The sequence below is a fragment of the Oncorhynchus clarkii genome, chromosome 23 (assembly GCF_045791955.1).
Source record: "Oncorhynchus clarkii lewisi isolate Uvic-CL-2024 chromosome 23, UVic_Ocla_1.0, whole genome shotgun sequence".
NCBI lineage: Eukaryota > Metazoa > Chordata > Actinopteri > Salmoniformes > Salmonidae > Oncorhynchus > Oncorhynchus clarkii.
This window is the reverse complement of record NC_092169.1, coordinates 38,523,495-38,538,684: the sequence shown is the minus strand read 5'-3', so window position 1 is coordinate 38,538,684 and position 15,190 is coordinate 38,523,495. Positions and strand designations below refer to the sequence as shown.

At 43.2% G+C, this 15,190-nt stretch overlaps 1 pseudogene; it reads left to right on the top strand.

Moving 5' to 3' along the window:
- LOC139381285 (transformation/transcription domain-associated protein-like) overlaps positions 1-15,190 on the top strand; it is a 188,171-nt pseudogene that overhangs the window by 57,692 nt on the left and 115,289 nt on the right.

Sequence of the window (15,190 nt, the reverse complement as noted above, 5' to 3'; positions counted from 1 at the left end):
GGGAGGTCAGTTATTATGTTTCTACATTTGTTTACATGGATATGTGTCTTAATAAAACCTATTTGAAATAAGCTATTACAATTCAGTATTATCATCGCATTTTGTTATTATCTTTCAGGTTATTACTTATAAATATGAATCAACATATTAAGAAATGCCAGTTGGAGAGGATCTGTCGCATTTATGTATTGACACAACATTAACAGAGTCCAAATATAGATATGCCTACCTTGTGCTTGTCTGTTGGCTTTTCTGCATAGAAAAACACTGAATAAAGATCCTATTTTGACGGGAAAAACATTCAAACAAAGTCCGATGGATTTTCTGCCACTTTCCCAAAATATTTGCATGATGTTACAAACCCTGCTGTTGCGGTCATTCGATGGTATTGGCATTTGTTCTTCAAAGAGAATACGCCGTAATGACAGAAAGAATGTAGCCTACACTACTGACAATAGGCCTTTTATAAGATTAAATCATGACAGGAGCATTTGATTCTTATTAAAGAGATTGAGTCCAGACAGGCTACTTTAGGAAACTTTCTGAATGGACATATAGGCCTATAGAGAGAATCAGCTAACTCACACGCACACCGCTGTAAAGGCACCCGTCAATCAAAGCCGCCAGCGTATGTCGGACACAAGCAAATATTTCTCCCTCCCTTATTAAAACGTATTTAAAAAACCTAAGCTTGCCTTACATGCTTTCTAGACCGGGCACACGCGTGTTGATTTTGTCCATCCATACCAGATGCAATCAGGACACGCAGGTTGAAATATCAAAACAAACTCTGAACTAACTATATTGATTTGGGGACAGGTCGAAAAGCATTAAACATTTATGGCAATTTAGCTAGCTAGCTTGCTGTTGTTAGCTACGGTAATTTGTCCTGGGATGTAAACATTGGGTTGTTACTTTACCTGAAATGCACAGGGTCCTCTACTCCGACAATTAAACCAAATATAAAAGGGTAAACCGAGTTTGTTTCTAGTAATCTCTCCTCCTTCAGGCTTCTTCTTCTTTGGACTTTATATGGCGGTTGGCAACCAACTTTAAGGTGCATTACCACCACCAACTGGACTGGAGTGTGGACCTAATGTTGGACCTGGTGAATAGTGATTTGTCCATCATGTCCATGGAGATGAGGAAGAACTTCATCCAGGTCATCCTCACGTTGCTCATCGAGAAGTCACCCGACGCCAAGATCCTCCGCACCATCGTCAAGATCTTGGAGGAGTGGGTGAAGAACAACCCAGGACTTACTCTGCTAATGATCTGTGGAAGAACAACTAGCCAGCAAAGCAACCTGGAAACCAGGAAGCACAAACCTACACAGCTGTCTTTGCTCTGTTTAGGCATTTATTCAGAGTAGAGTCCAGCAGAGAGACAGAATGAGGGGGCAGGACCAAAGGTGCTTCACACTCCCCCCTCCAGATGCTCTAAAGATAAATTAACTGAATCAATCTGCTCTCTCTCCCTCTCTCCTCTCCTACATCTCGCTCATTCCCTCTCTCCCACGGATGCCCATCTTTGTGAGAAGTCCATTCTGCTGGAGAAGATGATGACCTATATTGAGAAACGTTTCCCTTATGACCTTGAGTTAAACGCCCAGCTCCTGGCCCTCGTTAATTACGTCTATAGGTAATTATCCCCATTAATCACCTGGACCAGTATGCACGGCAAGTATGCTGGGCGCCATTACGCTTCTTCATCCATCGAGGGGAAGGGAGAGGGAAAGGAGGAGATGTGGGTTGAGAGAAAGAAGGGGGGGTGGAGTATGCCAGGTCACTGCCACACCATTCATCTATCGAGAGGGAGGGGGAGAAAGAGAGTGGTGGGTATTGGGTGGAGAGAATGATGGGGGTTGAGTTTGGGGGTCTTCCAGTGACAAGACTTATGGTTTGAGGGAGAGATGGGGGTGAGGGAGGGTGGCAGCCAAGCGAAAGGCGACTGACTCCTCAGCCCACTGCTTTTCATCCCGTCTGGCCCTTTAAACACACACACACCACTCCCCTGTCCCTCTCCTTCAGTCCTTAAAACTTACCCCATCCCCATACCCAGTCTGCCTGTTCACAGACATCTGTTCTGTAAGTCACATGACTTTAAACAAGCAGTAAAACCATGATTGACACATCACTGTCCACATCACATAAAGATGACAGAATGACAGAGCAGCTGCTCCACAACCATGTCTCTGAATAAGTGATGATTTAGTAGCTTTAATATAATACACTCACTGCTGAGAGATGTTTCTGTTCCTCTCTGTTCTTTTAAATAGTACTCTTGAGGCCCATTCACCAGGGTTGTGGAATGATCTAGAAATGATTGTCAAGGTTATTACACAGCATCTAATGTAGGCTGTTAACCGGTTTACTATTCCACCAGGAGTATCCCCATCATTAAAGATAAGATGTTCCTTTTTTAAACATTTAGATGTAACTGCATTCTGTTTCACATCAATGACCTTCATCACCTCTTGTCCTCTATTTATTGATGATGATGCCATGATGCTTTTAGCTACTCTGTATCTTCATTCTTATGAAGGAGCTGGCTCCCAAATGCATTACCATGAAATACTGTGTTAGAGAATCAAGTTCCAGTTGTTAACCATTTTTCATTAGATATAACAAATGGTAACACAAATACATTTCAACCCTCTTTGTCCAGTCAGGGACGAGAGTCTCTCAAGAAGTGACATCATGTCAAAGTTGGAGCTGGCCTTCCTGTCTGGTCTGTGATGCGCCCAGCCTCTGATCAGGGCTAAATTCTGTGAGGGGTTTGACCTGTACATGAAGAGACGTATCTACGAAAGGCTTCTCTACGTCTGCTGCTTTCAGAACTGAGAGGCATTGAGCAGCCACTTCTGGATCAAGCAATACATCAAGGTAAGGAGACAGACTGGGACGAGGGGTGGAATCATGATGTCAGTTGGAGATTTGTTGAATATTCCAGTTACGACTAAGCCTTTTGTAAACAGGTTGCTGACTTCAGCTTTGAACCTGAACAATTTGTACTGTTTTAGCACACAAACCTACTTCATACTGTGGTATGTGATTTAGCTTGTCTGTTCTGACTCTCTTGAAGTGTCTCCATAATTCTTTAGCCCCCAAGAAACTGTTAATCTGGCTTTCTGTGATCGCCTCTCTCTCTCTCTCTCTCTCTCTCTCTCTCTCTCTCTCTATCTCTCTCTCTCTCTCTCTCTCTCTCTCTCTCTCTCTCTCTCTCTCTCTCAGCTGCAGGCAGTGTGTGAGCGTAACAGCATCATTGGGACCAGCTGCCAGGGTTCTATGCTGCCCTCCATTACCAATGTCATCAATCTGGCCGACAGCCACAACCGCGCTGCCTTCGCCATGGCAACATCAAGCAGGAGCCCAGAGAGAGGGAGAACAGCGAGACCAAGGAGGAGGTGAGGACGCCACGCAAACAGAAGTCAAAGGTTCACATGGACACACACACAAACTAAGATGAATGTTGACTGACACACTATTCTATGTGTTTTTTCTTAGAGAGGAATAACATCAATTGCTCCCTCTTTGTTAACTTGTATTTCCTGCTCAAGCCAACTGTTTTCCACACAGATGTAATGCTGTATTCATAGCAGTATTTATATGACAGTCAATATTTTTAGTTTTCCTCTCCCATCTCATCATGATGTGCATCTCTCCGAGGAGAAAGACTAAGTGCTTTTGCATTATGACAATAAATCACCGACCCTCTCCCACCCTTCGTCTTTTCTCTCCTCCTCCCTGTTCTCCAGGATGTGGAGATCGATATAGACCTAGCCTAAGGGGACCAGACAGCCATCCCCAACACCAAGGAGCAGGCGAAGAAAGACTCAGGCAACCAGCTGCCCATGCTCACCAACCGCCAAGACAAGTTCCACGATTCCCTTAGAGAAGTCAAGGTAAGTTATGACACCGACCCTCGTCCTGTTGGTTAAAATCATATTCTTCTCCTCTGCAACCCTCCCAATTAATTTTAGAAATTAATGGCTCAGTGCAGTCCTAAACACGATTTTCCTGTGTTTTATATACAGCTAACTGGTAAAATAAGGGAAACGCTTGGAAAGAAGGAAATTGTTTTTTTAGTTCTAGTTTTTTCTTGCCAATGATGTTAGATAATTTAGCTTGGTAAGAATAGTATATACAGTATATACTGTATATATATATATATATATATATATATATATATATATATATATATTAAAGTGAATTATCACTCAATATAAAATATTTAGGCTTGCTTAGATTTCATTTATTTGCAGTGTGAGGGATACAAAGTATGTTTCAATCAATTGCTTCCACACAGGTGTGGTTCCGGGGATAATTAAGCAATTAACATCCCGTCATGCTTCGGGTCATGATAGGATGTTAATTGGGCAGGCCAGTTTTTTGGCTACCATGGCTATGCCCACATCCACATGGCACGAGGGGTTCCTGAATGGTTAGATGAGCATGAAAATGATGTAAATCATATATCATGGCTCTCTGTCACCAGATATCAACCCAACTGAACACTTATGGGAGATTCTGGAGCAGCACTAGAGACAGAATTTTCCACCACCATCAACAAAACATTTATTGTGGAAGAATGGTGTCGAGTTCCAGACACGTGTAGAATTTATGCACAAGGTGCATTGAAGCTATTGTGGCTCGTGGTGACCCAACACCCTATTAAGACACTATGTTGGTGTTTCCATTATTTTGGCAGTTGTTTCCACACTGAGGTTGGATAATTGTGGATAATGCCATTTTAGTGTAAGAGCTGTTTGAAAAGACTGTCTGAAATCTCAGCCTGGTTTGGTGGGATGAAGTTTTGGCATGCATGTTGATATCACCAAGCGGTAAATTAGTTAATAGACCAATAAGAAAGAGTTCCAAACCTTGCTTCCAATAATAGCCCCTCCACACTCAGACCCCTCCCAGATGGTCCTAGTAAAATTATTGCTTGAGAAATGGCTCTTTGCTAAGAAGTAATCTGTGTTTCTTTTTTAACATTTGAATTGAAAACAATCACAGTAAGGTACTTAATTGTTACCCAGAAATGATTTAACATTGCGATAAAAACTGCTGCATTGGACCTTTTGACTTGTTGTGTGTGTGTGTGTGTGTGTGTGCATGTGTGTGTGTGTGTGTGTGTGTGTGTGTGTGTGTGTGTGTGTGTGTGTGTGTGTGTGTGTGTGCGTGCGTGCGTGTGTCAGACTGGGGCATTGCTGAACGCTGTCGTGACGTTGTATTAGTTAATGTGACGACTGTTGCTCATCGAATGATTAAAAGTTTCTAATTGCGTGATTAACTGAATCAAGCAATTATTAACTCATTAACCTGGGGCACCATGGGAAAACACGTTTTTATTGAGTTTCTATTTCCCAAATTAAAGAATATCAGAAAATTGATTTTACAACAGCCGCTAATTAATCAGTTACCTCTATAATCTCGTTCTGAATGTCGCATAATCCGGGAATCTGCACGGACCCGGGTCTCACCAATGAGTTCGTACCACACCAATCTTAGTTGAGTATTTATTTACTAGAAAGCTAGAATGATGATAAAAGATACACAAACACATTCTAGGCTATTGATTAGAATTTAGTATAACGGGCCAACACACGCGTGTGTTTTACCCAAAATGGGAATTTAAAAGAGAGAGAAAAAGAGAAAGTACACGAGAGGAATATACATTTGGGTGAATTTGTCAGCTATGCTATTCTAACCCTAGCCTTGCCCCAAACTGCCACTCATATGGGTCAGAATATAATTATGTAGTTACGTGGGGAAGGTCTCTGTGGATTCTCCGCGTGGACCGTTCAGGCTGCTCAATGACGCACATCTCCGGCGCACCTCTCTGGTCATCCTCACGATGTCAGTGTCCTTTTGGTTTAGGAGTCTGTTCCCTCACCCTTGCTCTGGAAGGGCTCTTCTGAGGACAGACAGCTCTGTAGCTCAGAGCTCACAGCGTAGGAATGAAACAGTGTAGATACCACGATTCGATGGAGAGTGGAGGTTAGGTGGTCCAGCTTGAATTCACCCGCTTAGACACAGCTACTCATCAGTAGCATGGGTAGAAAAATATTTATTGTATTACTTGTGTTGCGTTTTGGGTTCGTTTACTTTTTAGACCTCGGCTGCAGCTTGGGTCACTTAGTCTCCTCTGTAAATTCTTTACTCACAGGTTTTATACCCTCGTGTCAGAAGTGGGCATAACCGCCTTTAGGGCAATTCTCTGGGCGTACCTAGTTAAGAGGCAAGGTGTCACATTCTGACCCTTATTTCCTTTGTTTTGTATTTATTTAGTATGGTCAGGGTGTGAGTTGGGGTGGGCAGTCTATGTTTGTTTTTCTATGATTTTTGGATTACTATGTTTCGGCCTAGTATGGTTCTCAATCAGAGGCAGGTGTCATTAGTTGTCTCTGATTGAGAATCATAGGTAGCCTGGGTTTCACTGTTTGTTTGTGGGTGTTTGTTTCGTGTCTGTGTTTTACACCACACGGTACTGTTTTCGGTTTTCGTCATTTCACGTTACGTTTATTGTTTTTGTATGAGTGTTCAGTTTATGTCTTTAAAATAAACATCATGAACACTTACCACGCCGCATATTTGTCCTCCGATCCTTCTCGCCTCTCCTCTTCAGATGAAGAGGAGGAAAGCCTTTACACAAGGTCTAGATTTGACTCAAATCCAATTTAGACAACTAACTTCACATTTCATCTTTACCAAAACATTCTCTTTGATTTTGATATTTTCCATAAAACATACAATGTATAAACATCAAACATACACTAGGTAAACTGTTGACTTTACAATGTTATCGTAATAACATCATCTATTAACCTTTAATAACAAAACAAAAATGACATACATTTTCATATTCCATCTATCGTCATGACCACCATTGTGGCTGACAGAAACCATTGTTCCAAAGTCCCTTTATTTCATGTTTAATGTTCTGAGGCTGGTTCTCCATAATAACAGGACAAAGGGAATTTGTCTGTGGCCTAAGATTTACCGGTGGCGTGAGGGGTCTCTCCTCTTCTGTTGGGGTTGAGAGATAATCTGTAGGGTTGTGGTCTCCTGTAACCTGACCTGATCAGGACAGTCATGACAACGCCCTGGTTCAGCTGTGTCATATCTCCACCCCCCTGGCCGAGAAGACCTGGGTACAGCTGTTCCCTCACCTCTGGAAGATCCTGTCTGACCGACAGCAACATGTAAGTACTGCCAGGTCAGTAAGCGGCAACAGGTATTGTACTTCCAGGTCAACCAGGTTAAAGGGTTGGCACCAAATGGCCAGGCTACGATGAACTGTAAAACTGTGTGCTCACTGGTACAGGTAGGGGATGGGGGGCGTGTTCAGAAGGGAGCAACGTTCCAGAACGTTTAGATGGAAGGAATCATGTCAGATCCCTAGAAATAGAATAACTGTTATAATTGTAATTCTATAACAGTGGATGTTTATGTTGTTTTTATCTGCAACTTTGAGATAAGCTATTTATTGAGATGAGCTATTTATTGAGATTATGTATTTATTGAGATTAGCTATTTATTGAGATTAGCTATTTATAATTTAGTGTGTAATGTTAAAGTCAAAACCCTGGTTGTAACGCCATGATAGAGGTCCAAGGAACTAATGGCATTGTCTGTGACACAGGTTCTGGTCTGACTTGTCAGACCAGAACACACACACACCACACACACACACCTCAGTGACATTAGTTTAGAAGGCAGTCAGCCTGACCTTGGCTGTCGCAATTCTGCTTTAAAACATGTAATTTCTTCTTAATGAGGAACCATTCATTTATGCAAAATATGGACGAAGATAAAAACGTAATGAGTTGAACAAACCAGATGGCTCCAGTATTAAGAGGCCCATTTAAAGGTCCCGATATGAAGTGATTGAGTTTTTAACTCTGGAACACATTGGGAAAAGAACTAGACGTCTTAATGATGATGTTTGTCGCTCAGAGACACACAGGGGTCAAGACAGAAATAGGTTCCATATTTTCGCTGATAATTATCTGGTTATAAATATCTTAATGTGGTTATTGTAGCTGAGGCTGTCTCTGAGATGAAGCCGTGGTAGTTAATGGTGGCTTCCAATCAGCTCTAGCTTTGATTTATACATTATATTGCATGCTTTTGGCCTTAGAAACACTCTTCTCTGTCTGTCTTCTTAAAACTTCTTCAGGCTAGGGTCCTTTTTTTCTCAATTTTCGCCTGACTGACGTGTCCAAAGTAAACTGCCTGTTGCTCCGGCCCTGAAGCCAGGATATGCATATACGTGGTACCATTGGAAAGAAGACACTTTGAACGTTTTAGAAATGTTAAAATAATGTAAGAGAATATAACACTCAATATGTTAGGAGAAAATCCAAAGAAAAACCAACCGGAATTGTTCTTTTTTGAGAACCCGTGCTCTTACAATGGAACGTATAGGGAAATAATTCAATCAAGCTCCCAGTATACAATAACTATGGCTTCCACTGGGTGTCAGTAGTCTTTGTTCAAGGTTTCAGGCTTGTTTCTTCCAAAACGAGTAAGAAATATGAGTTTTAGTACAAGGACATCTGCCTGGAAATTTGTGTGCGCACGCCATGAAGACAATGCACAACTGCTAATATCGCTTTCCTATTGAACATACTTCTTTCCGTATGAAATATTATAGTTTGATTACATTTTAGAGTATGTGAGGATTGAATAGAAATGTATTTTGACTTGTTGAAACAAAGTTTAGGGGTAGATTTTTGGATTCCTATCTTGGCATGTTGAACGAGTAGTTTACTCAAATTGATGGCATCAACTAAACAGACTTTTTGGGATGAAGGATTTTATCTAACAAAACGACACTACATGTTATAGCTGGGACCCTTTGGATGACAAATCAGAGGAAGATTTTCAAAATGTTAGTGAATATTTAATCGCTATTTGTGAATTTATGGTTCCTGTGCCGGTGGAAAAATAATTTGAAGTAGGGTGCCGTCCTCAAACAATCGCATGGCATTATTTCGCTTTAAAGCCTACTGTACATCGGACAGTGCAGTTAGATTAACAATAATTGATGCTTACAACCGATATAAGACACTTATTTGTACCTAAATGTTTAATATCCATAATTTTTAGGATTATTTCTTTGAATTGCGCGCCCTCCAGTTTCACCGGAAGTTGTCCCTAGCCTTACTAACCCTAGACTCTCCTTCCCCTCTTTTCATCCTTCTCCTCCTCCCTTTCCTCCCTGTCATTCCCCCTCTCCTCCCAGGTCCTGTCAGGTGAGATGAGTCCGTACTCGTGCAGTGGGAGCCACCAGGCTCAGAGGGACTGCCCACCCAGTGCCCTCAACTGCTTCGTGGAGGCCATGTCCCAGTGTGTGCCTCCTATTCCCATCAGGCCCTGTGTGTTGAAGTACCTGGGGAAGACTAACAAACTGTGGCTGCGCTCCACACTGATGTTGGAACAGCAGGCCTTTGAGAAGGGCCTCAGCCTGCACAGCAAGCCCAAGCCCGAACAGCAGAGCATCACTCCACCACAACAGGTACAGGTTTTCAGACAACATCTTGTTCACATTCAGTTCTATTAGATGAGTACATACAAATCAAATCAAATCAAATCAAATGTATTTATATAGCCCTTCGTACATCAGCTGATATCTCAAAGTGCTGTACAGAAACCCAGCCTAAAACCCCAAACAGCAAGCAATGCAGGTGTAGAAGCACGGTGGCTAGGAAAAACTGCCTAGAAAGGCCAAAACCTAGGAAGAAACCTAGAGAGGAACCAGGCTATGTGGGGTGGTCAGTCCTCTTCTGGCTGTGCCGGGTGGAGATTATAACAGAACATGGCCAAGATGTTCAAATGTTCATAAATGACCAGCATGGTCGAATAATAATAAGGCAGAACAGTTGAAACTGGAGCAGCAGCACGGTCAGGTGGACTGGGGACAGCAAGGAGTCATCATGTCAGGTAGTCCTGGGGCATGGTCCTAGGGCTCAGGTCCTCCGAGAGAGAGAAAGAAAGAGAGAATTAGAGAGAGCATATGTGGGGTGGCCAGTCCTCTTCTGGCTGTGCCGGGTGGAGATTATAACAGAACATGGCCAAGATGTTCAAATGTTCATAAATGACCAGCATGGTCGAATTATAATAAGGCAGAATAGTTGAAACTGGAGCAGCAGCACAGTCAGGTGGACTGGGGACAGCAAGGAGTCATCATGTCAGGTATTCCTGGGGCATGGTCCTATGGCTCAGGTCAGTTGAAACTGGAGCAGCAGCACAGCCAGGTGGACTGGGGACAGCAAGGAGTCATCATGTCAGGTAGTCCTGGGGCATGGTCCTAGGGCTCAGGTCCTCCGAGAGAGAGAAAGAAAGAGAGAAGGAGAGAATTAGAGAACGCACACTTAGATTCACACAGGACGCCGAATAGGACAGGAGAAGTACTCCAGATATAACAAACTGACCCTAGCCCCTCGACACATAAACTACTGCAGCATAAATACTGGAGGCTGAGACAAATCAAATGTTATTTGTCACATGCACCCAATACAACAGTGAAATGCTTACTTAAAAGCCCTTAACCAACAATGCAGTTTTAAGAAAAATAAATGTTAAGTAAAAAATAGATTATAAAAAAATAAGAATAAAAATAATTAAACAGCAGTAGTAAAATAACAGTAGCGAGGCTAAATACACCGGGTACCGGGACAGAATCAATGTGTGTGTGCACAGGTTAGTCGAGGTAATTGAGGTTATATGTACATGCAGTTAGAGTTAAAGTGATAGTTAACAGAGAGTAGCAGCAGGGTAAAGTGTGTGTGGGGGGGGGGGGGGGGGGGGGGGGGGGGGGGGGGGGGGGGGGGGGGGGGGCGACGACAATGGAAATAGTCTGGGTAGGCATTTGATTAGCTGTTCAGGAGTCTTATGGCTTGGGGGTAGAAGCTGTTAAGAAGCCTTTTTGACCTAGATTTGGTGCTCCGGCTCCGCTTGCTGTGCGGTAGCAGAGAGAATAGTCTATGACTGGGGTGGCTGGAGACTTTGACAATTCTTAGAGCTTTCCTCTGACACTGCCTGGTATAGACGTCCTGAATGGCAGGAAGCTTTGCCCTAGTGATTTACTGGCCGTACGCACTACCCTCTGTAATGCCTTGCGGTCGGAGGCCGAGCAGGTGATGTTGGCACCAAAGAACTTGAAGCTCTCAACCTGCTCCACTGCAGCCCCGTCGATGAGATGGTGCTCTGTCGTCCTTTTCCTGTAGTCCACAATCATCTCCTTTGTCTTAATCACATTGAGGGAGAGGTTGTTATCATGGCACCACACAGCCAGGTCTCTGACCTCCTCCATAAAGGTTGCCTGTCATCCATGGCTGCTGGTTGGGGTATGTACTGTTACTGTGCCATAACTATGTAATTGCTTTTTAATAACTGGATTTACCCTGTAACTCGTGTAGAAAGTTAAATTCAGTGTAACTACATCTTTTGAAAAACTTTCCTCCCTGTCTCTGCAGGTGTTCTGAAAATTTGAACCAGTGGGAGCCTCTGACTGAGATCGGCCAGTCAAAAGGCAACATCAACCCCACCTGGTACTGGAATGTGCCTGGAGGGTCCCCAACTGGGGGGCCATAAAGGAAGCACTGGTACAGGTAGGGGATGCACACACCTTGACACAGTTATACACATATCACACACACACACACTGGGCTGAGATCCAGTTCCCTACTCCAGAACAGCTCATAAATCTGTGAAAATGTCGTTTGGCCAGCATTAGGGAGGTTAATTTATCTGCTTCATGTTTTCTAAAGCAGAGTATAGGGGGGAATGTGATAGTAGCTGACACATAACAAATACTCCTGGTTTCTGCTGAAAGAGACTTGGAAACGAGCCAATCTCCTGAGCTGACATCTCATTAAACTGTCTAGAAAAACATTTAACTAGCTACCTCTTTCGCTCTTTTGTTCATTCTCTCTTATTCATTCTCTCTCCGTGTTCTCTCTCTACGTGTCTCTCTCTCCCTTTCTTCTTCCTGCTTTCCTTTCTCCATGGTTTTGCATAGATCTAATATTTATGTGTCTGTGAGTGAGTAATTGGCCCAACATCTGTTATGTGGCGGTGGTAGAAGAGTAGAGCCGGCTTGTTGTGGTGAAGCTTCGGTACCCCCTGGTTCAGAGAGGAAGCCTGTCTAACTGAAGGGCTCAGCTCTGAATTAAAAAGCCTCTGATAAGGCCACCACTGTCTACTGGAGATTCATCACATGTCCCCTTGTCTGTGATAACTGCATGTTGACCGATCGCTGTAATTCTTTTCCTCATCGACAGACAGAGGAAAACACACAACTAATCATGTTGCCCAGGTTTGACTGCAGGCCCCCCTGGGATATTGCTAGTGTTGTGGTTAATGCACTCAGTGGGCCGATCAATATAGTCTCTCTGTCCACCTCCATGTCAGGCTGATTATTCATGACCCACGAAGGCCTTTAAAAATGAGGAGGAGAATGAATAGAATAGGACATAGACTAGAACGGCTGGTGTGTTCTGTTAGAGTGCTGCTTTGTGTCAGTGGCATGAAGTAATTAACTTCAGAGATGCACACAAACAACTGCAGTCCAAATTGTCACAGCTGTGACACCACAGTGACACACATACTGACAAATGCACACTTGTTATGTGCGTGTATCATCTTGTGTTTTCAAAGGTAACTAACGTGTGTGCACGGGTAACGGGTTTCCCTTGCCGTGTCTGTAACCTGTGTCTGTAACCTGTGTCTGTCTGTCTGTCAGGTGGAGCTGAGCTGTCTTAAGGAGATGGTGTGGAAGGTGAACATGCACCGTGCTTACCTGGCTATCTGCCACCCAGAGGAGCAGCAGCCCAACTTCATAGAACAGCTGGTGGAGATCCTCCAGTCTGGCCATGTGGGAGTGGAGGAGACTGCCTCACATCGTGTCCCACGTACACACACCAATACTTCAGGAAAGAGATGGAGGCAGACACACACACAAGCACCACCCAAATATTTCTGAAGTCTGAATCAAGAGACAATAAAAGGCTGGAACAAATGTATTTTAAATCACTGCCAAATGAAGAGAGCCCATCAGTGACCCCAGCCAATTTACTGTAGAATGACACTGATAAGTTGTCTCTATTCTGGCAGTGAAGTGGGGAAAAACACTGCCCTGGATGGCAAATAACAACCTTTTAGATTAGACATGAGTGAAACAGGGAGATAACGGAAAGAGAGACAGACTATGAGAGAGGGAAAGAAAGAGGAGGAAGGGATGGAAAGAAAGAGGAGAGTGAAATAGAATGGAAGAAAGGTGAGAGGGTGAGTGAGAGGAATGAAAAATAGAGACGGAGAAGAGGCAATACGTTTAGACTGTCCGTAATTGCTTTCCCCCATCAGATAGTGTTTGATTAAATACCTGCTCCAAAATTGCATTTACATGATGAATGGACACTCCAAAATTAAGGTTAGAAATGTGCCATCAGCTGATATTAACAGATAATTGTGAGAATATTGTACCACCCAATTTATTTTGTTCTTGGGGATTTGATTTGGGGAAGTTTAGGACTTTTATCTTTTGAAAGCAGGTATTTGAATTGAGTACAGTTACATTTGCTTGTGTGTGGTCCATTTCATTATAAAAGCAGAGGAAAGTAACTGTTCTTTCCTGGTTAGTGAACTCTGCACTTGTAAGTCTTTATTCCAGTACCATACACATAAAGCCCAGAGAAACTCTAAAACAAAGACTTTCTGCAGGGAAATAACTGGGTTCAAACTGCATTCAGAATCAAGCCATCAAAATCCAGGACTTTTCAATGACTTTCGATCAATGAATTCCCACCAGCCATATTGATTGTCACGTTGATTGATGGGTTGATATAAAAAAATATATATATTGATCATCATGCACAGATTCTAACAGCTCAATGGCATTTAATTTCCAGGTGTAGACCCTTCAGAATGGAGAGACCCAATCTAGTGTATTATTTTAGGTCTTTATTTATGTTTGAAAGAAGTGATTAGCCATTAAAGTAATATGATTTTATGGCTCTGCCACCAGCCCTTGCCTTAATATGACGCTCCCTTAAGGTAGATAGTTGATAAGACAGTCTGATCCATCTATCAGTTGCTGGCTTCTCTGACCTAATTTCAGATAAAGATTTTCCAATAGTCATTGTTAGCCTGTAGTACAGAGGGCTAATGACTTTGGAATTGGCCTGGACACACTACCTTTTCTACTGTCATAGAGAAAGAGCAGAAACTCTGCCAACTGTCATCCCTCTTTTATTTCTCTCCATCCCTCCCTCTTTTCTACCAGTCTCTTCTTTTTCTCTGTTAACCACCTCTCTCTCCACCTGGCACATTTTCTCTTTCCCAATCGTTTCTTGTCATCATGGTTCTCGACCCAGCATTCTTTCATCTTCAGCCCTTCTCTCTCCCCTCCCTAATCTTCAATTCTTCTTCACCCCTTCTCTCTCCCCCCCTATTCTTATTCACCCCTTCTCTCTCCCCTCCCTATTCTTCTTCACCCCTTCTCTCTCCCCTCCCTATTCTTCTTCACCCCTTCTCTCTCCCCTCCCTAATCTTCAATTCTTCTTCACCCCTTCTCTCTCCCCCCCTATTCTTATTCACCCCTTCTCTCTCCCCTCCCTATTCTTCTTCACCCCTTCTCTCTCCCCTCCCTATTCTTCTTCACCCCTTCTCTCTCCCCTCCCTATTCTTCAATTCTTCTTCACCCCTTCTCTCTCCCCTCCCTATTCTTCTTCACCCCTTCTCTCTCTCCTCCCTATTCTTCAATTCTTCTTCACCCCTTCTCTCTCTCCTCCCTACTCTTCAATTCTTCTTCACCCCTTCTCTCTCCCACTCCCTATTCATCAATTATTCTTCACCCCTTCTCTCTCCCCTCCCTATTCTTCTTCACCCCTTCTCTCTCCCCTCCCTATTCTTCAATTCTTCTTCACCCCTTCTCTCTCTCCTCCCTATTCTTCTTCACCCCTTCTCTCTCCCCTCCCTATTCTTTAATTCTTCTTCACCCCTTCTCTCTCTCCTCCCTATTCTTCAAATCTTCTTCACCCCTTCTCTATCCCCTCCCTATTATTCAATTCTTCTTCACCCCTTCTCTCTCTCCTCCCTATTCTTCAATTCTCCTTCACCCCTTCTCTCTCACCTCCCTATTCTTCAATTCTTCTTCACCCCTTCTCTCTCTCTCCCCTCCC